Consider the following 25,390-nt stretch of genomic DNA (forward strand, 5'->3'; position numbering starts at 1 on the left):
GAGAGAAAAATTATGACGTAGGATCTCTTGACGATCGAAAAACAGTCGTTTAGACGTATCTGAGAAATATTTTTGGTTGCGGCTGGAGTGAAATGAGAGCTCGTCCCTCGATGTGTTCCATTCTTATATTTTCCGTGGCATGCTCTATTGTAGTAATCAAAGGGGCAAGAAAATAAAAAAGGGGCCAGAATGACAACACGTGAAAGCATATTTTTTCTTGGAAAGCTGCGCCCCGCCACGGTGGTCTAGTGATAAGTTATGGCGCTCGACTGCTGACCCGAAGGTCGCGGGATCGAATCCCGGCCGCGGCGGCTGCATTTTCGATGGAGGCGAAAATATGATTGAGGCCCGTGTACTTAGATTTAGGTGCACGTTAAAGAACCCCAGGGGTTCAAAATTTCAGGAGCCCTCCACTACGGCGTCCCTCATAATCATATCGTGGTTTTGGGACGTTAAACCCCAGCTAATAGAGAGTTTTAGCACTGGGGACCCCAAGCCACCTGCGTACGCACGCTCTTGCGTTCCTTTGTACTCCCAGCCGCATACACCGAGAATACAAAAGAGCGCAAGGCCCGCGCGCCCCCAAGCCCGCGGGAACCCAGCACTAAAACTCTCGCTGCTTCCCTGGAAATTTAGGAACGCAGAGCCATAGAGCATGCGGTTTGCGTTTTTTTTTCAATTTAGGAGTAGATGAGTGAATACAACACATTTCTAGAGCCAGTCAGGAAAAGTCGACCTCAGGACACCTCTGGATATGAACTTTGGACTCCCGGTGAGAAGGACAGCGGGGCAGTTACGGGGGGGGGGGGGCGGTTGGTCGGCCTCAGGGGGGGGTTACAACCCCCGAAACCTCCCCCCCCCCCCCGTCGGTGCGCCACTGCCGGTCATGACATGAATAACGTAAAAATCCTGTCGCGTAAGTCGTCAAACCCTTTCCTCCAGACACGTGTGGCACATAAGCGTTTACCACGGGCCGCGGTGTACGGGTATGCGCCACAGGTGATTGACAGTTTATATCTAACCAGGAACGGCTAGAACCGACATTGGTAAGCTAAATGCGAGAGCGTTAAGAAAAACCGACATCGGCAGCGTTGACCCGACGAATGTAAAGAATGAAACTTAGGATCCCAGCAGGAATCGAACCCAAGCATTCTGCGAGGCAATCAGGTGTTCTACCACAGATCCACGCTAGATCTACAAACTGGTTTAGAAAAGACAGCCTATGCAGGCGTAATGTCGGTGCAACGTCAATAGTGGTTGTGGTGCTGGCTATCTAATTTTGAAAGAAAGCAATAAGCGTTACGTGATACTCCTACGATGTGTACTCCTACGATACAGGCGTCATATCAGTTAACATCGGTGGTCAGTGTTGGCTCCGCTTTTATAGCAGTCTAATAAACATTACATTTGTATTACTGTGATTGCAAACTATATTGAAGCATCGCGCGACCCCGGAGGAATTAACGAAAGTTACGTAAAATATTCACATCATCGCACTGTAAACTGCACTTATTCCGCCAGAACGACGCAGTGTCCCCTTCATTTATTGCGAGGCCAGGCGATGGCCTCATGCTGATCGAGGATGATGCCAGATTGATCGACAGCCGCTTTGATAGACTAGGCTACGCAGGCCACATACGCCCAAGTAGTCTACAAATACGACAAGTGCCATCCACTGATGTTGGTCTACGTAGCACTACCCAGGCCTACCAGCCTCGACGGCCTATAGACCAGATTTTTCTTAGCCTCGTAGCGCGAGTGTCAGCCGCGCCGCTACTCTCGACACCAGGCGCCGCCTGGTGGTGCAGACGACGCGGGGGCTGCTGAGAGCGGGAGGTAATGGCCGTGCTTGCGTCGCGTGTTCGCTTGTGTCAGTGCTTTCAGAGCTGTTAGAAAGTAGCGGTCTCAGCTGGTTGCTTGCCGCACGCTCGGAACGGCAGTACAATGTATAAAAATTCGACCTGGTGGCACTGTGCCGTCGTTGGGTGCCCGAACAACCAGCGAAAAAGGAAGCGGCTGATGCAACAGACGCGACGTTCACGGGAACACGAGAGGCTTGGGTTTGTGCAGCGTGTATTCTAGACGTTTTCAAGGCCCTTGATTTCAATAAGTAATAAGTGAGCTGGTGCTCTTGCACAGGAGGCCATATTTTCTACCCATTCAAATGGCTGCACGGCAAGTGCATGGGGTAAAACACGACACATGCTGGATGAAAAAATAAACTGAATTATTAGAACGGCAACGATGAATTTTGAAATGAGAAAAACAGTATCCATGCACCTTACCACATGTTTTCTCAAACTGCGAAGCCAAGTTACAGGCGCCCGCAACAGACTGGAGGCAAGCTTCAGTTATTAACATGCACGGAAATTTCAACACACGGGTGTTTAAGCTTGTTGCCCACATCCAAAATGCGGCCACCTTGGCTATAAATTTGTTCAAAAAGGCACAGGTATACCTCGATGTAGTGAACAGTTTCACTTTTTGCAACTTCATGTCCATAGAACATATGTATCTTGAACCTCACATCCGCGAGGAATGTCTATACCTGTGGTTTCATAAGAACGAAGTTTTACTGTGACAGCAAAGGAAGGCCGAGGCGATCAATCTTGATCCGGCTCAATTGCGATCGAAAGTGCCCGTGTGACAGGGATCTTGTCACTGCAGGCGCGATCCTTCCATTGCAGTTTCAAGTATATATCCTGACTGAGGCATGTCGCGATAAAGTGCGCGCGCGTATGCGCCGCTCGGTCAGGATCGAAATTATTCAGTATCGGACTCAAACGTAATCTTCGTCGGTTTTGATCGGGATCCAAAGCACCTGTGCGACGGGGTGTTTTTTGCAGACTCTGCTCTTTGACAACACAGAGTTTGGGGGCCGGCATATGCGCGCTGCGACTAGCTTTGCTACAGGCTTCGGACACTACGCCCAGGCCATGTTTTCGCAGTAATTTCGCTCAGAAACCACACGTATTCTCAGCTAAAGAATTCTGCCTTAAAAACTGACATAATAGCCTAATCCCGTTGTATTTTGCGAGAGAACACAAAACAGCCATCGCGCAGCACAAAGTCCGACGGTAGCGTGGCACGAAAATATCTGTCGCTGCTGCCTTTCGGAAAATAGAAAAAGGTGCAGCGCACTCGATTTAATCTGGCCATTTACATGCGTAAATTTAAGACGTTTATTTATATGATACAGTTCTAAAAGAAAAAAAAAAGAGTGGTCAACTGCACGGTGTTGCAACTGTTCAAACCTTCGTGACGATGTTGCTGAACCTTCTCGCGAAGTTTCACAAGCTCCCTGGCACAATTCCACCGTTCGAAAATGTAGTGGCATGAAAGGAGATGCATGTTCCGACATTCAGAGAAGATTGAGCGGCTGCAGCGCTTGCGAATCTGCCATCGCCCGCTACTGTGAGCCACAAACATGGTGCACCGCGTTGTGCGCCAGCGCGCTTCAGCAGCCCCTAAGGAAATGCTCGCACCGCGGCGCCTCGGTCGGCCAAACATGGCGGCCGCCTACGAGCGCTGAAAATTCTGGTCTATAGGCTTCCCAAGCAACGCTTAGCGGCGCTGCTGCTCTTGACAGGCAGCGCCATCTCTGGCAGAAAAAGAGAAACTGGGGCGTGATCAGCGAGCGCTTTCCCTTCTCGCCACCGCGTTCCGCTCGCTTCCGTGCACGTGCAGAGCTCTCGCGGTGCACTTGCGGCGTCTCACAATGTACCGCGTGCAGTGCGGCTTCAAAAGGATCTTCAAGCTTGACTGGCACTTCCGCAAAGCGAACTTGATAAAATGAGGAAAGCTCGTCAATCACGTTAACGGTGAAGAGCAGACGATCGACGACAACCACGCCCGACTCAAAGCGAAATGCATTTCCCAAGTCGCGATTACACCGTGTAGGACGTATACCTCGAGGTAAGTCTCATTCTGTCACGTTAAAGATGAATAATGGTCCACATGCACTCCGAAATGAAGCCGTACACGCTATCGATGTTCTGCGGCGTGGACTACGAATCATATGATTGTTGTTTTGATATGGCATGCTTACAGTAGCAGCCGTGTACTTTCGTGAACAAACGTTTGCGGCGTGCGAAAAAAAGATTATACGGCCATGGCACTGCTTCCTGAGAAGGTTAGAGTCAAGTCCTCCGTGCCGCTGGAGAATCACCCGCCGATTAAGACGCGAGGCAGCTAGCTGAGCTTCAACCACTGTGAAGCAAGATGAACTGCTCGCCTCGTTTTTTCGGCTCTCGCGTCATGCTTGCAGTCTCTTTTTATGATACCGACTTGACAGGCGTATAAAACCTGTTGCGTGAACGCGGCTAGAAAATCGCACAAAGTCAGAAGGTGGTTAATTCAAGGTTGCAATTGCAAAGCATGTATGAAGTGCCAGTTATATTTAGCGGCTTAAATATATATCACCCCAATAAAGTGACAAAAACAAAGCAAACCTGCAGAACGATGTCAAAGCTTGCTGAAAATGCACAGACGTCCGTTCCGGCGTGATAACCTTCCCGACGCGTGAAATGCAGGCGCCGAACTTCTGACGATGTGCCGAGTTCAGTTGAATTCAACCAACCGCGCAACGCTAACGGTATAACGCGAATGTGAACGTTCAACAACGACGGGTAGGTCTCACGAGCACGGGGAATCAAAACACAAAGTTGCTTCACCTACAACCGTAACTGGACTTTAACAATGCGAGAAGACAGCGAGTAATCATTACTTAGTCGCTGCGTGCATGCGCCCCGTTACTTACCGATTCAGGTAGTCGGAACGAACGAAAGCGATGAACTCAGACAGCCAAAATAGAAGGCGAGACAGCGCTGTCAGCTATCCACGCTTGCCGCCTTTATTTCTCGTGCGACACGCCCGGGAACCGATACAGTTTAACACGTGAATCGTGTGCCTTGTCTGCACTGTTGTGGCTGGCCACTGCTTCCGCGGGGTCGCTTCTGCCATCGTGGAAATGCGCAGCTTCGCACAGCAAGCCTCTCGGTTCAACGTGCCGAGCTGACGGCCCCACAGTTACCCGCACCGAGAGAAGAACGCGAGCGCACGCGCGCTACCGCTACCGTGAAAGGGGCTGAGTCGGCCGCGCGACGGTTCAGTCACAGAACACTTATACTACCATTTACAGAAGGGAAACTGTACCTTTGACAGTGCAACGGAAATAAGGGTAGCGGTGGCGTTGTGAACTAAAGTATCCGACCAAGAGATGGCGCTGCGAAAACTATCATCATCATTGCGCTGGGGCAATATGGCTGCCGTATTGCTGGCGGCTGCGGGCGGTCGCGGTGCGCGCCCGCTGGTTCTGGGCGTTTATTCACTGCTTTCCGGGGGTTGTATTCGCGCGCGCGGCAGCCTATCGTTACTACAAATATTTTCGTTACGTCGCCAGGTGACCGAACGGCCTCAAGTGGCAGAAAACACGCCAAGCAAGTAAGCTTACATTGTTTATTGGCAATCGTGAATGCAGCAGTATACATGTAAACAAGCAGCACTGTCAGTTACAGAGTTGAACAATACATACAAGAAAGAGAAATATCCATCTGCTTAATAAAATTGCCAGCTGAAACTGAGCAACTCTATGTCTCTTGGCTCGTTCAGCATACCTCTTATAGTACGCAGAACGAAGCGTCAGACGATACTATTTACGATGGGTGACCCTTGCACAGTACTTGCGTACAGTGCTGCCCGCCCTCTTTCTCACTTACACATGCGCGTTTGACGATTTGAGCGGTACTAAACAAACAGCATCAAAGCTCGCAAAAGATGCAGTGTCAGTAAGATTAGCTTCAGCCCGACGTACTATTTTGACAACACATTGGCGAGAGCCACTCGGCGCTGAAAAAAAAGAAAAAGTGAAACCACACTGTTGTGCTAGCTATTCCTGTACATAACGTGTTCTCGTTATTGTGCTCAATATCCTTGTGTTCGTGCCTGCGCGCCGATCTTTTTACGATGAATTCCGACCATTTAGCTCAACTTTCAGTTCAGCTAAGCTCGTGTGTTCTGGGAAAACACCATTTACGGTATCACGTTGAAAAGGAAACTTGGTTCATGTTTCAAAAGAGGTTGCAGTGACAAACACTTCAGTTGAGTAAATGTTGGCGAATAAGGAAAGCCTTAGGCTGAATCCAACATTTCAGCAAGTGAACATTCCTGTAAAGGTCACGGAAGACAAGTTTCGAGAAGTGAGCTACCCTTGCTCGCCACTGAACATTCCTGTAAAGGTCACGGAAGACAAGTTTCGAGAAGTGAGCTACCCTTGCTCGCCCACTGTTTATCAACTGACGTATGTAATAGCGGATGCCTGCGCGTGTTCCTGAAAGCACTCATTTATAAATAAAAAAGAATGATGTACCAGTGGACAGCACCGACAATAGACTGCACATGATGTGTGCGCGCACAATAGAGACATTTGGAACAGTAGTATACTAGACAGCTAGGAAGTGCTGGAAGTAATAGTAGCAATGTTGGAAAAATAGGCAGTGAGTAATCATTTCTGTCAAATGTGTATAATTAGCGTTTTTGTTTAATTGCTATGTTTCGCACTGAAAAATAAATAAATTAGTCCATTTTTTCTGGTGCCAATGGTGCATAGCCGTGAAAGACACTGCTTAAACGATGGACGATTGCAGAAGCTGAATTTACATTTTCATTCTTCACTACCTCCTAATTGTCTGCCTCACTCTTAACACGGGTGTCACACAAAACTAATAAGGCGGCAATAGGGTCTAGATGGCACGTCTTCATGCTTGTGATGCGCTGCAGGTAGACACGGACCAGAAAAAACGAGAACAGCACAAGGTGTTGCACATCACCCTGTCTTGTTCTCGTTTTTTCTGGTTCGTGTCTACCTGCAGCGCATCACAAGCATGAACACAAAACTAGCCTTTTTTGGATATATAGCTCACGCCAATATCAAAGAAATAGCAGTTATTACACATTCAAATCTATGACATGCACAAACACTGGCCAACTCTATTGAACTCTGATTGTATCTATTGAGTGCACTCATTTTTCTGTTAAAAATAAACATACTTTTAAAAACTCCGTGTCATGTGTCAGGTCTGTTATCTAGAACAAATATTATTTGCTACTTGTCTGTGGTTCCACTTCACATACAAAACAAATTGCTTGCACAAATGCAACGGTGCTGTACCCTCTTTTCTGGATGTGTCTGTTTACATATCATCCCATTAATGTATTGGCAAAGTTCATTGAATAAAACTAAAGACTAAATTTTCAAATGCTTTACAAATTCAACAGCCTGTTTCATAGAACACTGCCCAAAATGTCCTTATGCACGTGCTTCCATTCTCCTACTCCCATCATCAAACGTTATTATTTATTCCAGAGTAGCGACCCGGAAACTATTCTCCAGGTGACCACTACACGAAATGCCTTGTTTAATGAAGGCACGAGTGTTTGCACACAGTTTTCTATTTTAGAACCTTCACAATGTCCTTCCCTACAAGCAATCGGTACACATAACTCTTTTCAGCACTACTGTAGCTTTCCCTGCCATTGCTTTGCAACAGCCTCCACAATTGCAGCAAACTATATTCACTGGGAAAAACAAGTGCTGCTAAATATGCACTACTACTGGCCCACTTGCTACCAAGTTACATGTGATACTCTATGCAAAGTTTCACACGTAGATTGAAGTACAGTATGTGCACGCCATCACATGCACTATCCAAGAAATTTGAAGCCAGCACATTTCCTCTAAACTGAATAATTCATGAAGCAAGAGGCAATAATTTGTGGACCCAATTTTGTACTGCTTCAACATACCGTACACTATCACTGCTTTTCAGTATAAGGCTTGCATTTGTCCGCCTGGTAAACTTTGGTGGTGGATAGGCGACTCTTGAGCTTCTTACGACTTGGTGTGGGTAGCTTGGAAACCAATGATCTTTCTTTTGTCCAGTTTTCTGAGAAGAAAAAAAATTGAGTCATGAGAAAAAGCAAGAAAGAAATGATGAAAGAAAAAAAATTGGTTCAATAAGTAAAGTGTCCACAACCATACCTTGTGAGGATTTGGGACGACGAATTTACTTTCAGTAGTGGAAAATCCTCTGCTGACTTGAGGTAGGTTCAGAGATAAAGCATCCGAGCGTGTGCTGATATGAGCAGTTCCTTGGAGGCTGTGGTTGGATTGGAAGAGGAAAAAATAATGATTACTATGGTAGAAGCGTGAGTGGATTGCGATTCATGTCTGAGAAGAATGTATATGAGAGCACTGCATGAGAGAAATAGTGTGCACATAACATTGCTTTGTTTGTGAATTTGTTTTAGTGGTGACCTTCAGTGGACCGTGTCTGACCAAGCCTCAATTAGAGTATACTAAGTTAGTTAATTTCCCAACTCTATAAACTACATGGTATGTGCAAATGTAATATGTATGATTGTAAACTTACGAAAATGTATAAATGCATATACATACTATAAGTTCACTTGGCTCTACCATGCATTGGACTTATGAGCATTTGTCTCAGAAGACTAATTTGTGCAGAAATAGGTAAAACTTATGCTGTGATCTGTGTTACAAAGTTTAGCAGTAAAGATATTTTTTGCAAAAGTGAGAACGAAGTAAATAATCTTAGAAAATGTCATTGTAATCCACAAGCGGTGCATCCGATCAGCTGGACGAGTCGTAAAACCTTTTGAAATGACAAAAACCGTAGCGCATGCAAAAAAAAGCTATATTCAAATGCCAAAGCACTGCATTTCATCACCGGTGCGCACACCCACATGGTGCATGGTTATTCCGTTTTCGTAGGTAGTCTCCGAGCTCCTTGCTGGCATTGAATTTTCACGCTGGCATCCGGTGAAGCGCCGCAGCTGACGTGATTCACAGGCTTTAGACACGTTCGCTTTGTGGCAGCGGCATGTAAAATTTGGCGCACAAACTCGCATTGCTATATCAAAACTGATTTAAAACGGAGCTGCGTAACGCCGATCAAAGCAAACGACCGCGGTACAATTTGAATGAAATAACCGACCGAAGCGCAATCGATGCCAATGGGCTGCTGCTTTTCGAGCGTCAATGTAATCTCAATACTTGTCCTCAAACAATCCAGCTCTTGTATTAACTCTAGAAGTAACATAAAAACTGGTCCCTACTAGCTATATGCAAAGTGACACGGTAACTAAGCTTTCAACAATCTTCTGATACATTCTGAAATGAAATTTTTGGCCGCGTTGAGCGCCCCTGACACGGAAAATGCGAACTAACTTATCCGACCGCTAAAAGAGGAGTCAGTAGCTCCACTCTCCGCGCATATCGATGGAACTCGCCGCGGTTGATTTTTTCGCCCTCTGCGGCGATCGCTGGAACTTGAGACTTTCCGGGGCCTTTCAGTGTTGTCCGACAGAGCCGCAGCGCGGCTGGCGCGGCGCTGTCGTCGCGCACACATGTACTCCTTGTCGCCGCGATCACGACCGGATCCGATAACAAGTCATGACCAGCTGCTGGGGCTCACTGATCACGGTGATCATGACCACCTCGTTCAAGAACTGTCAAGAACCTCTTCCACACATGCACACGAGTTCGTGCAACGTGCGTGTGCTCTCCATCATAAGGGACAAGTATAAGCAAAGCAATACACGTCAGCTCACCGCTTCTGGTGTTGGTAATAACCAGGTTGCCGTTGGCAGCGTTACCCAACTGTAAGAACTGGTTTAACACATATGCGGCTCTTCAACATATCTGTGTGCGCATAAAATTTATACAGATATTTAGCGTCATTTTGTAACGTTTCACTCAGTAAAAAAATTACGCCACAGTCACCTTCCCGCCGCATGCTTCCCATAACATCGACTCCCATAGTACGTGGGATATGCCGAATTTTTTTTTTATGCGTTGTGAGTGTACTGCACATTGTTGCGCGTGTAGGTATACATGCCTTGCACGTGACGTCAGAGACAGGTTCTTTGCGCTTGGTCCCCCAACATGGCGGCCACCGTGACTTTTTTATCTCATTAGAGTGTGTCAGTGCAGAGGAGGACACCCAGGTGTTCGGTCCACGCGCTCTTTTGTGCTCTCCCCGCTTTCGTTTGTTCGCCAGCCGCGCCAAGGGGGAACACAAAGGAACGCGGGGGTTTTGGTGTGAAAGATACTTGGGTGCACCGGCACTAATCTGATGGCGAGCCGTCACCGTTTCTTGCTCGACGCGTTCGAACAAAAGCTCACGGAGCGTCTCAACCCGCTGGTCCCCCAAGATGGCGGCCATGGTGACGTCAATGCAAGCTATGTATACATGCATTGTATACTTTTTAAAGGAGCACTGAACAGCTCAGAAAAAATGACGAAAACATCAAAATTCTACTCGGAAGACACGACTATTCCGATAAAGAGACTTTATTACACACATTTTTGAACAGTTGGCCGTATTTTTTTTCCGTGCGGCGGCTGTACGCCAGCGCGAGCCGCGATGTCACTTGTCACAGCGGCAGATGAAAGGTGCACGTGTTCGTGTCCGTTACCTCCCTTTCTCTACCTCTCCTTTATATCCCACTTTCCCTCTTCCACAAAGATTCTGAGATGTTACCCGTTCTTTAGGGGCTTTATCCCACCTGGGAACATTGTTCGCTGCAGGTGCCGCTCGTAGTGGTTTTAGGAACCGTAGTGGGTGCTGAGCGGGTTGAGAGACACGGGCGACGGGATTGGCAAGCCAGTTCCAGGCACGGCCGTTCGAGGGAGTTCAACGCCAGTTCAAGGCAACGTTTATAGAACGTTAGTTCAAGGCGCGGCGGTTTGTGAAAAACGCATTAAGTTAATCGTTTTCTGCAAGTTTCTGTCTGAAATGAAGGTTGTCTACGGATTTCAGCACCCAATTTTTTAGTTTGGCTGAAAACCTCGGCGGCAAATATTTTGTTCAGCATATAATCCCCTTAACGCTCGTTCGACTTTGAGTGCAAACATTAAAAAACTCATAGTATTTGTGCGCTTGCCACCAGAGACAAATTGATTCGCTCAGTGTTGTGTTTGTATGTACGTGGACATATTATGTTGATGTTGAAGGCGGGTACAATAAATGCCATCGCATGTCGAAGATTTAACATGGAGTTTGTTTATTTTCCACACAACCTCAACTTCGTGACCCCCCGCTGACGGGCCGGTTTTTTTTTTTTTTTTTCTGGGAAAGGTGGCAACCCTAGAATGCCGACGCGCCATGAGCCACTTTTCGGGCACAGGTTCACCCAAATAAAAAGTTAATTTGGAACATGCCGACTGCTTCCTTCGTCAACGTCGTGACCACGTGACATCTGGTGGAGGGGCCCGTTAATAACGTTGGAACTGGTTTGAACACTCACGAGCATGAATTACCAGCGCTGCGCGTGTTCTGTCGCCACGGGTCCGCAAATCGTGCAAGTTTCATGGCGCGCACTAGACGACGAGTCTTTAGTGCTGCTACCGCGTGGGTCCCTCGCTACCCGCAGACACCCGATTTGCGGATGCGGCACGCGATCGCTTTCGTTAAATGTAAAATGCAATGCAAATTTGCTTGTCTACATAAATAAGTTGCTAATAGAGGTGAAAGGGGCGCAGGTTGCATTCGTTCTGGCCGCTCGCGGAAGCCTACATGCCCTTCGCAGAACCCAGTTTAAGATCTCGTACTCTAGAGCAGTGGTTCTCAGCCATGGATGTGTCGGGGACCCCTTGTGGACTGGTGGAAGTGATGGGGGACCCCTTGCAGCGGAGGGGAGGGAGGGGGGGGGTACGTAGGTAAATTAACACAACTGGAGCGTGAAACAGGTGCCTTTTATTGCTACCAAAAACATCAAACAAACGTGCCACATCATTTTGGACAGTTCATCAATACGTGGCACAGTCGCGCTTAAACAGAGTTGCATATCTGCAGCCACATTCAACCTGTTTCGGTATTTACTTTTCAAGTATGCAAGTCTGGAAAAAAGCATGCTCGCATGCATACGTCGTAGAAAACTGTAACCGAAGCTTTACAGCCATCTCATGGAGAAGGGGGAACATTTCTGCAGTCCTCAACCAAGCCTCAAGGCTCACAGTGGTAAACTTTGCCTTCATCACTGTGTTTTCCTGGAGCTCCATTAGCTCATTTTCAGCTTCGACGCATTCATAGGTAAAGCAAGCTACGTCAGCCTCAAAACGGGCCACAAGCCATGTGTCTGGGGCAGATTCTGGGAAAAATGTGGCTCTGTCACTTCCAGATACTACCCCAGAGCCTGCAAGACCACCGAGGAGCTTAAAAAAAGAATAGTCGCCTCTGTTTACCCGGCTCAACCAACTTTGAAGCTTTTTACAAAAGCCTCTCACCTTGTCCCCAGAAGAGGCAACATTAGTGCCCATCCCCTGCATGCTGCTGTTAAGATGGTTCAGGTGCTCAAAGGCCGCGTCTCCTGCGCGCGGGTGGCAGGAGACGGTAGGTGGGGTAAAGCGTTCGGTTCACCCATATAGCCGCTTAAAACCGGCTTGACTTGGCTTGAAGTGTATAAATAGGTGGCGGCAGAGTAGCGTTCAGGCCGCCGTTTATTTCTGCATGGTGTGGTGGGTGTTGGCAGAGAAGGCACTACTGGTGTTTGTTTTGAGCGTGAACTGTGCGCGCGAGAACCGCCTCTGGCCGTGGTGTAACCGTGGGGACGTGGTCGCGTTGTGTAGAGTGTTGTGTTGTAGAAAGTTATTCATGTGCAAGTCGTTGCCGCTTTTGTTTCTGCGATGTCCCCGTGTTCAGTGGACCGCTGCCAAATCTATAAGCAACGATAACGAGCGTGAGATAAAGGCCATGTGTTATGCGATTTGTGAATGTCTGTAATAATTGGTTCTTGATGGAAAGGAAGAACGGAGTGTCTAGCGTTACGTCTAGACGTAACTATAGGAGCCGTTGCAGTTACGTCTGGACGTAAGAATAAAAGTCTTAAAGTTACGTCCAGCGTGAGATTAGACGCACCGAACCGATCGGCTCTAGTGGCGCAGCGTGTCGTGCTCGGATCTGCGAGGACGTTGGTTCGAACCTCGCTGTTGTTCTTCTCTCTCTTTTTTTATTAAGTGCTCCACGGGCGCCGTAATATTTTTTGTTTAAGGAAATCGCCTTGGTGGCAGCGGTGGACGCCCCAGCCCACGTCGCGCTCCGTGCTCTTGCTGTAGTGACACCAGCCACTCGAGCAAAATAGTGGAGCGACGACGGCGCACCGCGAAGCGACAGCGTCCCAGTGACACGAGCCAACCACTGAGACTGGCAAGATAATTATTAAACTTAAGTGCGCATTGTGAATCACACGGTGGACGTAACTTTAGCAGCTGATTATGGCTCCCTGCGTCGTCTGCTAGCCACACGTCGCTAGTGTGCGAACGTCCTGCGCGCGTCCTCAGAGGGCAGCCTATTCCGTTGTGTTAGCACAGCATCAAATGCTTGTACGTATGTCTGCACGATATAAACAAGCATTTCAATTTCCAAGGCTTGTATGCAGACTAATAAGTGAGCAAGACACGCAAATTGGGCGAGTTGGTGAGGTTCCATGGTAACAATATAAAGCAGCGCTTTTTTAAACACAAGACGAAGGAACGGAGGGACACATACGTCTCTTCTTTCCTTCGTCTTGTGTTTAAAAAAGCGCTGTTTTATATTTTTAATAAGTGAGTGCATGCACGTGTCTGTATGGAGGTGTGAATGCAGAATTTTTGAGACACAATTATTATTTTATTTTATTTATTTAATACCCATAGCGCCCATACAGGCATTACGTACAGTGGGGGGGGGGGGTACAGAAGAAGAACAAGCATGAAAGTTGCAGGTGCAAATGAAAATGTAGATTATTCTACGCCGACACAAGCGTACACAGCTGCGTCGAACACAGCTACATCAAAAATGTCGTATACATTGGGAAAACAATCTAAAATAAACAGAAAGCACAGTGATAATAGTTAATGGCAATGCGAACAGTAATTACAACAAAGCGCGGCAGTGGTAAATATATAGTACAGCACACGATGCAAAGGAAGCACTAAAAGAAAACAACACAGTTTACAAATGGGATACAGTATAGATCATGGTGATTACCAGGCGTACGCATGATTTCTTTTAAGGCTCAGTGGTCAAAAGATTCAATCATTTTTATTGCAGAAAAGAATGCGTCATTAGACAAAATTCCTACAATTGTGGAAGGAAGTTGATTCCACTGACTGATAGTTCTGGGAAAAAAAGAGTTGCTGAAGGACGACATATTGCATTTATATTCTCTTATCTTAATTGTGTTCGTGATCTTTGCGTGCTGATGTGTAGTGAGGCCGGTTAATGTATACGTCACGGGAAATTCGAGTATGAAAACGATATATGCTGTGTAATAGCTTCAGTCGAAATGACGCTCTTCGCATGCTGCAGAGACTTCCATTTTAATATCGCCTTAGATTCCGTTGAACTAAACTGTCTGTCATACATGGGTATATTAAGCACATATCTTGCCGCCATGGACTGAACTTTTTCTAATCTTTCTTTGTTTGATGCTGTTGAAGGGTCCCACACGCAGCACGCGTATTCCAGCACTGATCTTACGCATGTTTTATATAATAACTCCCGGGTTTGCTGTGGAAATGCACGTGTATTTCGTCGCAAAAATCCCAAACTCCGACAAGCTTTACCTACGGTATAATCCACATGCCGACTCCATGATAAAGAGGGGCAAAAGTAAACGCCTAGGTATTTGTATTCGCACACCATTTTTACCGGTGAGCAGTTTATTGTGTATTCGAATTCACCTGGACTTTTTTTTTTTCTGGTGAACCTAATGCACACCGTTTTCTTAAGCTTCAGTTTCATTTCCCATCGCTCACACCATGCGTGTATCGCACATAAGTCGTTTTGGATCACAGATCAGTCAGTTTCAGAGGTAATTTTGCGGTATAATATGCAGTCATCTGCAAATAGCCTAATATGATATTGTACGTTTTCGTTAATCTCATTGATATAAAGTAAGAAAAGAAGGGGTCCCAGTACTGATTCCTGAGGCACCCCTGACGTAACATCAGTTATTGCAGACTGTTCGCCGTTTACAACTGCGCATTGTCGCCTCTCACGTAAATATTCAACAACCCATGCAATAACTTGGGGATTAATGTCAAAGCTGGACAGTTTTTGCAGTAGTAAGTAGTGCGAAACGGTGTCGAACGCCTTCTGAAAGTCGAGGAAAATACAATCAACCGAAGCGTTATCGTCTAGTGCTGCTGCTAAAACATGTGTGAACTCTACCAGTTGTGTGACGCACGATAGTTCATGTCTAAATCCGTGCTGGTTTGAGTTCAATAAAGAATTACTATCTATATGCTTAACAATGGCGGTATATAAAACGTGTTCAAGGAATTTGCAGCACACAGAAGTGAGTGAAATGGGGCCGTAGTTATTGATAACGTTGCGCGGGCCAGATTGAGCAACCGATGCCATTTTCCAGTCAGTCGGGAGAGAACTGTGTTTTAAGGACTTTTCGTAAATGAGTGTTCGCAATCTCGTGAAGTGTTGGCGATTTAGAAATCCTTGTGATACCAAGCATGAACTATAGTCTCCAAAGGCCGGTTAGCAGTAAAAAAGACCTCAAGTCACGCACTTCTAGAGAGGTACACGGAATCATGCAAACAGAAAAGCAGAGTGCACAGAGTTCCACTTCAACTATAATTACACAGAAATACAGGCTTTTTTTTTTTGTAGCCGCTACAGCAAGAAGTATATTGGTTCAGTCGCACAACACCATTTATATTGTAGTATGGGCAGAACCCAACCTAAGCAAAACATCGAGCACAGTGGAAAACACGACTGTCGCCGAAGGCCAGTACCCCATTGATTGGCGGATTGCACTTCTCACACACGTAATAGGAACGTTAGGACGGCTTCGTGCATTAATGTGGCAATGGAGGGCGTATATACCACCATTGGGCTGTAGTCAACGCGCTTTCTTGGATATGTGCAACACTTAATTGGATATGTGCCGCCGACCGCCCATCCATACTACACTGCTAACGCCGCGACGGTGAGCCCAATCTCGCAACAATGTGTTGCGAGTAGGCCAAGTAGGCTGCACCAACATAACTGGACGGAAGGAGGCTTCCTAAAGACGACATTTATGTGTACACACGCGGGGCAGCTGTACCGATTGTTATTGTATGGACGTAACCCTAGTGGACGTGTGATACATCAACACGGGCACGCAAACCGTACTTACATCAAGTTCGATGGAGACCTGCAGTTATTTCACTTTTATTTCACTAACCGTGATTGCCCCAAACTGAGGTTGACCGCCTCAACGAAGCTAAGGAAAAGGCAGCACCCGAGACGATGGCTGAAGGCAGCGTGGCTCCGGCGGAGGCCGAAATTAAAGGGGCCCTGCACCCTCAATTACGCACGTTGTTTTTATCGGCCGTTTGCTTTCTATGGGTCTTGATGACTGCTGTGGCACCAACGAAAGCGGCGAGAACGAAGCGTTTGATATTTTAATTTGCTTCCAAAATGGGTTTCCGCGCCGATTGCAGCGTCGTACAACGACAATTTCTGTTACAGGAAGTGAGGTTGCGTGCGTGACTTATGCTGTTCGTTTTGAATGGTGGGAAATAAATAATATATAGTACACGCTTGTGACACACTCAGTATGTGGAATTTACTCATTTTAATGTGTTTAATGCTCTTTGCAGCTGCGAAAAAGACACCAGTTTGTGCATCGATTTTAACTTATCAGAAACTGCGACACAGATGGCGCTGCCGAACGGCCTACTCAAGGCGCAGCCGGCGCAGCCTTCATCAATACACTGTGCTTTGCATTTCTGCCTTACACAGATTTTCCATGTGCTCGAGGTGTCTAGGTGTGTTTGCGTACCTACCATCAACTGCTGGGCCCGTATTCTCAAACGATCGCAAAAGGCGATAGTATCGCGTTTGGTGACGTAGAATTTGATGCGTTCGATAAGTAAAAAAAAGACTTGCCTGTGACGTCATTGTTGCAACTGGCCGTTGGTATTACGAATGTCTCACAACACGGGAGTGAGCGCACTGTACGAGCGCAGAGCAACCCGAGTACGGCGTTTTCGAGCGTGTGCTGCTGCTTCTACGCAGTGGCCAGGCTTGGCCGGCTTGGCTGTGGCTACTTGAAGTGTAAGACGTGTTGAAAGTGCTTTCGACGTTTTTTTTGTTCGATTATTTAATGCACAATATAATATTTAAAGAATGCAACTTTGCGTGAAACGTATTTTCGTTGAGAGTTTAACACGGCGTACTCGGAGAGTTCAGCTGTAGCGTGCCGCCGCAGCGACATCGTCTCAAGATCTCAACATGTTGCCGGCTCGCGATAAGCCACGCGAGCAACGCACGGTTCATGCTCCTGGGACGTTCAAACCACGAAAAAACACGCGCTGGCAAAGAACGAGTGCTGATAACACCCCAAGGTAATGCTCGATGGAAGCTTCAGCGTAAAAAATGCTGCGTATATCCACCGAGGATTGAATACTAGAAGCTACCGCCTACGTCACTGAAATGCTAGACTTCACCACGAACCGACGGTTAACGGTGCCTTCGCTTATTGCAAATATGTCGAGAGCACCGTCGAGCACCATGACGCAAAATTGACGTCGGCGGAATTACCAGATGGCGCCCTAACTTTTCCGGTTTGCTCAATAGCCAATCAGCGCGCACCAAAGGCGATACTTTTGCGATTGTCGCCTTTTGGGAATACGGGCCCTGGTGTCGTCTTTGGTATTTGTCACCTGCCAGCATTGTGTTGAGTAAACTTGATCGTGTGCACGTCAAAAGGAGCGGCGCCCGCTTGCGACTAGAAGGCCACCATGTGCTGCAGGGTTCCGGTATGGCAAAATGTAAGTCGCGTTTTGATTGGAAGCAGACAAAACTCCAGTGACACGTCACTGGTTGAGTGAAATACGAAAGGGTACGTCAATTTCTGTCGTCTGCTTTTATTTTGAATTTGTAAGTTCAATAACTTCCGTTTCCGTGCGTCTATCTCCAAAATTCTTTTTGCATTCATCTCAGGACGATACAAGGAACGCGTTCCGATGTAAAAATCGGAGGGTAAAATATGGGTGCAGGGCCCCTTTAACGTCTTCCTAAAGTGCGTCAGCTGGTCTGTCTCGACAACAGAGCTGCTGATACGCGAAACAGTCCGGCAAAACAAACCACGCACGTCTCAATACATAAGTGATGCTGGTAAATCGGTGATACGACAGTGATACTGAATGTATGGCCGCTTAATTCAGCGAGCGGCCGTGCTGAACGTTACAGTTACAGTGGATAGGTGTAAACGTCTAACCTTTCACACCGACCACAAGGTGACCACCCCTAACTTACGTCAAATATTCTCAGGGACAGTAGATTAAAAACAGCAAGGAGTTGTTTTAGTCTGCGCATAGGACGCGTAACCACGGAGGCAGAATTGCACCGTGGACCCCGTGGACAGTTACGTCGGGGCGTAACGATAGCGACGGCTACAGTTACGTCTGGACGTAACCCTAGACGCACCGTTAAATAAAAGTGATGGTTCAAGTACACTTCGCCCAAATGACTTTCCAACTGTAAGCGATCGATCCACGCAAAGCACGCACTTACCACACATACATGTCCGCCACAGTACAAGCTGTGCGTCAGACAGACATTCACAAATCACGTAACTCATGGCCTTTATCTCATACTCGTACAGCTCGTTATCATATCTGATAGATTTGGCAATGGTCCACTGAACAGGGGGACATCGCAGGAACGAAAGTGGCAACGACTTGCTACGACTTCTACAACATACACAACGCGATCACGTCCCTACGGTCAGAGGTGGTTCTCGTTAATGCGCACAGTTTACGCTCAATATCAACACCAGTACAGTAGTGCGTAGTAAAGCCCCTATACCTTCGGAAAAGTACAGCTTTCTCTTGATCTACGCCGCTTCCTCCTCTCCACGCCTCTGATAGGGTGGCTGCGGTCACGTGGTTGCGCGCGCCCTCTCTTTCCCGGTATTTTGTTTCCTTCGCCTCTCGGCGCCATGTTGAACGCTCCAACGTGCCATGTGCTGTGTGTTGGCCCCATGTGAAGTGCACGAAGTGTGAAGTGCACGTGTGCGTCTCGCTCGTTTTGTCGCGATGCCGGGTTGCTGTGCGTTTGGCTGCCATAACTGTGACACCCAAAGGAAAGTTTTCCGCCATTCCTCGCGGAAAAGAGAATGCAGGTCGTCACAAAGTCTGGCTCCACAGAATAGGTCGAGCAATCTTCGAGCCGAGATCGGCGCGGCTTTGTGAGGTATGTGCTCGTGCGTTTTTACTCTTGACAGGCGTCTTGCTTTACCGTGTGACATATGTGGTGTATTACTTACTTAATGTCGCGCGAAATTTTGTGTAATTTGTCATGCACCAAGACAGTCACTTGCTCGAGCAAGTGACCGTCTTGAACACCAGATGGTCGAAATTTCCAGAGCCCTCAACTACGGCGTGCCTCATAATCATATTGCGGTTTTGGCACGTAAAACCTCACATATTATTAACTCTGAAAGAACGAGCGTCGTGCACTGCAACACTAGGTTGTGTTCCACACATTCTGCTAACCTTTCACTGTGATATGCGGATGGAAGGGCGAAGACAGAGCGAGCGTCAGAATGAAAGTGCGATAGCAAAAAAAAAAAGAACCTAGCGCCCAGAATTTATCGAGAGCCGTGCATTTACGTGCAGCTCCTCCATCATATTGTCGAATTTGGCGAACCACTTCTGGGTGGCAGTCAGAACTTTCTGCAAATTCGGAACATGAGCCGGGCTTTAGTTCAGCGGACTGCGGCTCATCGGCCGGCGTGTTCATGAATTATCGCGTGGGTTAGTGTCGTTGGTTTTAGCCTACTGGTTTTAAATCTTCATTTATTGGTTTACTACCTTCAGTTATTGTCAGTTAACATACAAGCGTCATGCATACGACAATGCGTGCAAGCTGCTCCGCACAGGCCAAACGTCCCAGAACGGCGTACTGCGACCACACGTCATCGGGCAGGCAAAGGAGATAAAAAACATGGCTGATCCCTCTGTCATAGGAATCGGTATAACACGAAAGTGACACGTGTCTTCACAGAAGTGCTGCTTATTGTGTAGTGATATATGAGAGCTTGTACAATGTCTATTTGTGTTTGGCAGCTATAGCACCGTTTGACGTGGATGCACCCATGTTGACAGCATGTCTCTATCGCGACGACTAACGCCCATGATCATGATTAAACCGTTGTGGTAGCTGACGTTGTGAACATATATTTGGACACAGCGAATCGTGAATCCCGCGTAAGGATGATATCAACAAGCTCATAACACTGGTACCCGATATGCACTTCTTCAAGGCGTCGTCAATTAAGGAAAGAAACGGCACGGTGTGCGCTTTCTAGTAAAGGGTAGCCGACGCCTGTGCTCATGCATACATAACACACACTGCGCTTCAGCAACACGGGAGGTAGAGGTTCGTAGCCTGAGCCGCAAACGCGTGCGTCCCGCTGGCCTCTGTCTCGCAAGCGCTGCTCTCGCTCCACCAAGGCACGACATTCGCCCGTCGAACTCGTGTCCTTTCTGCAACGCATATTGCAGCAGTTTTGTTAGTCGGCGTTCTCGCAATTGAAGCAGTCGGGGCCGGAGAAATCCCGTTGGTGCACGTGGGAGCTGCACTACTCCGATGAGCCGACGCACGCTAACACGAAGCCAAAGGCAAAGAACGTAACTGCGTCAAGGGTGCCTCGGCGACGCCAGCGCGGCCAGTCTACCGCTCTGGTATCGAGACGCTTTAACCATGACCTCCGATATCGCGTGCAATCTCGGAGTAAGCGCTAGTAAGTGTCGAGCGTGAAGTTTTACTTCTTTTCACATCTCACAGGCGCCCCGCCATGGTGGTCTAGTGGTTATGGCGCTCGACTGCTGACCCGAAGGTCGCGGGATCGAATCCCGGCCGCGGCGGCTGGATTTTCGATGGAGGCGAAAATGTTTGAGGCCCGTGTACTTAGATTTAGGTGCACGTTAAAGAACCCCAGGTGGTCAAAATTTCCGGAGCCCTCCACTACGGCGTCTCTCATAATCATATCGTGGTTTTGGGACGTTAAACCCCAGATATTATTATTACATCTCACAGACGGCGGCACAGCCCCGCTCCGTCCGCCGCGAAAGAGAATGTGTGAAAGATATAAGGCGCGTTCGCGCCGTGTCCTGCATCTCCCGAGTTAGCTTAGTCGGTAGTGCGTCGGGCGCTTGCCGTCGCGGCCGCAACGTCGTGGGTTCGATTCCCAGCGGGGTATCTTTTTCTTGGTTTTTTCTTTCTCACCCGTTGGCGTCCATTTTATCAACGTCATATCCGTGACGGATGTACTTGGTGGACCCCGGCATAAAACACTTTCGTGTTAATAATGATACATGTGGTTTTACGAGCCAAAACCACGATATGATTACGAGGCACACCGTAGTGTAGGGCTCCGGAAACTTTGACCATCTGGTGCTCTTTAACGTGCACTCACATCGCACAGTACGCGGGGCCTCTATCACTTCACCTCTATCGAATTCCGACCGCCGCGGCCGGGACCGAACACGCGACCTTCGGATCAGCAGGCGAGCGCCGAAACCGCTACATCACCGCGGCGGGCAGGCCGAGGAGAAGTGCCCTTCATGGGAATTGCAGTCATTGCTGCAGTTATATATGATAGAGGTAGTTTATACGCACGGGAACTATTCCTTCCCAAACGGCGGGGCTTGACATCACAGCTGTTATGTAAATATTTCTTACCGATGCAATAAATAGCGCGTCGTGTTTACAAAATTTTATGTCAACCTTTTTGAAGTAAACCCAGTTACCGATATTCGCGCCAGATACACAGGGAAACGGTACGCTCCGAAAAGAACCGTAAACGACGTGCGATTTGCTGCAAATTCTACATGGCTTGCAGCAGCTCCTCTGGCGCGCTATAAGGGAATTGGATGGTGCGCACACCCACACCAACTGAGAAAATGAACGCAGAAATAAAGAGAATCATTACACAGCCGTATGCGATACATGGCACGCTAAAGTGGCTAAAGTGGCAGCGCCAGCGCGCAACCGTCCTGAAAGCTTCACGCGTCCACCTGGCGCGTTCGAGGTGGCGCTGCCGTCGCACGCGAAAGACGCGCAGGAGAGGAGGCGGCGGCGGAGAGAGCAGATGGCGGTACTTTTACGAAGTATAGGGACTTTAGTGCGTAGTGCCGTGCCTCCCCTGCCAGCACCCACCACGCAAGCCACACAAACGGGCCACGCAGAGCACGCACTTACCACACATACACGTACGCCACAGTACAAGCTGTGCGTCAAACAGACACATTTCACAAATCACGTAACACATGGCCTTTATCTCATGCTCGTACAGCTCGTTATCATTGCTTATAGATTTGACAGTGGTCCACTGAACCGGAGGACATCGCAACAAAAGCGGCAACGATTTGCTACGACTTCTACAACACACACAGTTCTCGTTAATGCACACAGTTCACGCTCAATATCAACATCAGTACAGTAGTGTGCCTCCTCTGCCAACACTCACCACTGAACCGAACGCTTTGCCCACCTAACGTCTCCTTCCACCCGGTGGAAGGAGACACAAGTGTTCTGTGGAGACACTGCCGTGCTCAAACAGGTCACATAGATAAGCAAGCTTTGCCACAAAAGAAGAGTCCTGAAAAGTGTAGAGGGCGCGTAGAAAATAATAACTGACTAGTGGCGCCCTCATGGCTATGTAGGGACACGGCTCTAGACACGGCCGACGGCCGGGCTAGAGCGCGCGTGCAGTCTAGGCCGGCCGTGGTAGGGAGTGGTAGAGATTAAAGGACCCCTGACAGCGAAATTTTTGTTGGTGACTTTTTTGCTGTAATTTGTAGCTTTGTGTCTGGTAATCTCTAAATTAAATCGTAAATGCTCTAGCGTATCGTACAACTAATTCTAGCGTAGTTAATTGTGACCATTTTAGCATCACTTCAAAACGCCCGCCTAAAAACCACAGGAAACAGGCGCCCCATGCGGGGGAGCGTCAAAGACCACGTGCACTCAAGCTGTGGTGACGTTGACAGCGCGGTTTTCAAATCGGGACCCCGCGCGCGGTAGAGATTGAAAGTATGTGGGTGCCTCGGTATGGGTTAAACCTGTTAAGCGTGTGTCCCCTCACGAAAACTACCTCGAGAGCAGCCCGACAACAGAGCCAGAGGGGTGAGGAACAATAGGCCTCTCCGGGTGCCAGTCGCATTGTGCACGTGCGCCCAGCAAACCTTCTGTGACGTCCACAATACTTGCTTTACTCGTGGAACGTCACACGGGGCCTCTATCTACGTCATACCAGGATGTCGCAAGGTGCAGCCAACTCAAGTGAGCACTCACGCTTACTTTAAAACCAAATTAAGATATCTTAAAGGCAACGTTCGTCACTAATAATCGGTCACATGTGCCCCCGTATACAGGAAAGTCAAATAACACAAAGATCTCGAGGTTTCAATTTTGGTGTCAGGGGTCCTTTAAAGTGGGTCTCTTTGGAACGTGACACGGGTGCGTAGGTGTCTCTCGCGAAGCGCTGCGCTGACGGCGCGTTCTAGGGCGGGGCCCTTACCAACAGAGCGTCTCGACATGGTGTCAGAAGTGGGATCCGGCCACTAAGATGTCCGATCCCGAGACTTCAAGTTCTGCTGCTCCCATTGGCGCCAGCGTTTCTCTTCACTCTCCGCCGCCGTTCAACTACGACAACGCAGGTCAGTGGCTGGCATGGATTCAACAGTTCGAAGACTTATCCTTCGCGTCAGGCTTAGCGTCTGCTGCCGAAGAAACAGAAGTCCGTACCTTGCTCTACTGCATGGGTCCTCAAGCTCGTGTTATTTTGTCGTCTCTCATGACTGACGAAGAAGCTTATGCCTCATACGACGCAGTCAAGGAAAAGTTCAACGGATACTTTGTTCACCCCGTCAATGAAGCCTACGAGTCCAGCCGGTTCCACAAACGCAATCAGCTGCCTGGTGAGACTGTAGACGGGTTCTATACAGTGCTCAAAAACATGAAGAAGTGCAACTACCCTCTCACGGTAGATCGTCTCGTGCGCGACCGTTTTGTTGTGGGGCTACTGGATTCCCGCTTGTCGGACCAGCTCTGCCGCGTCGCGAAGCTCGCTCTTCAAGATGCGCTGACCCAAGCTCGCCAGCACGAAGACGCTAACCTCGTAGAATACAGCACTAAAGGCTGGCCCAGACATGATCGGTTACCCCTTAACATGACTCCTTTTTGGAAACATCGCAGCAATTTCTCTGTCTGTGAAGGCTTGTTAATGATGGGAGAACGGCTCGTTCTACCAAATGTTTTGCACAAGAGCATGCTGGAATTGCTGCATGATGGTCATCAAGGCATCAACCGTTGTTTGGCTTTAGCCAGAAGTTCGCTCTGGTGGCCCGGTATCACTAGCCAACTCAAGACAGCCATATCCAACTGTCGCTCTTGCGCTACCACTAGAGTCCAGCCAGCTGAGCCTCTAATCTGCACTAAGACTCCCTCATCACCTTGGGAGCAAGTCGCCTTGGATTTATTCCATCTGGATGGTCAACATTTCTTGCTTGTAGTGGACTACCGCTCTAGATATCCGGAAGTTATTTCACTGCGGTCCACGACAGCTGATGCGGTCATCCTTGCAACTAAAAGCATTTTTGCACGACATGGCATTCCAGATACCGTGATCAGCGATAATGAGCCACAATTTGCTTGCACAGCATTCCAGAACTTTGCCGAGGTATATGGATTCCGACACATCACAAGTAGTCCCCGTTATCCGCAAGCCAACGGGGAAGTAGAGCGCATGGTCCGTACCATTAAGGACATGTTTGAAAAAGCCAATGATCCATTCTTGGCATTACTCGCTTACCGTAACACACCACGCATCTGTGGTTATAGTTTAAGAGAGTTGACTGTTGGGCTAGTTGGTGTTCAGACATGGGAACCATCGTTAAAGGCGCAACAACACACAACACAAGAGAAGACCAGACGAGCACAGGCGCAATGCTCGTCTGGTCTTCTCTTGTGTTGTGTGTTGTTGCGCCTTTAACGATGGTTCCCGTGGTTATAGTCCTGCTGAGCTCCTCATGGGACGCTCCCTTCGGACACGTATCCCAGTTCTGAGAAAAAAGCTCAAGCCGGACTGGCCGTGGACAAATGACTTTGAAGACCGGGACAGAAGACAACGCTAAGCTCAGGCAAGGAATTTCGATACACATCACGCTTCAAAGAACCTCTGCGCTCTGAAAGAAGGGGAAGAAGTGTGGGTGCAAGACGCCAAAGTGTGGGCTATGGTTCTGAGTCCTGCTCAAAGGCCACGCTCTTATGTGGTCCAGACTCCCACCAGTGTCCTAGTCAGGAATCGTCATCTT

This window comes from Rhipicephalus sanguineus, chromosome 2, assembly GCF_013339695.2.
Source record: "Rhipicephalus sanguineus isolate Rsan-2018 chromosome 2, BIME_Rsan_1.4, whole genome shotgun sequence".
NCBI classification, from domain to species: domain Eukaryota; kingdom Metazoa; phylum Arthropoda; class Arachnida; order Ixodida; family Ixodidae; genus Rhipicephalus; species Rhipicephalus sanguineus.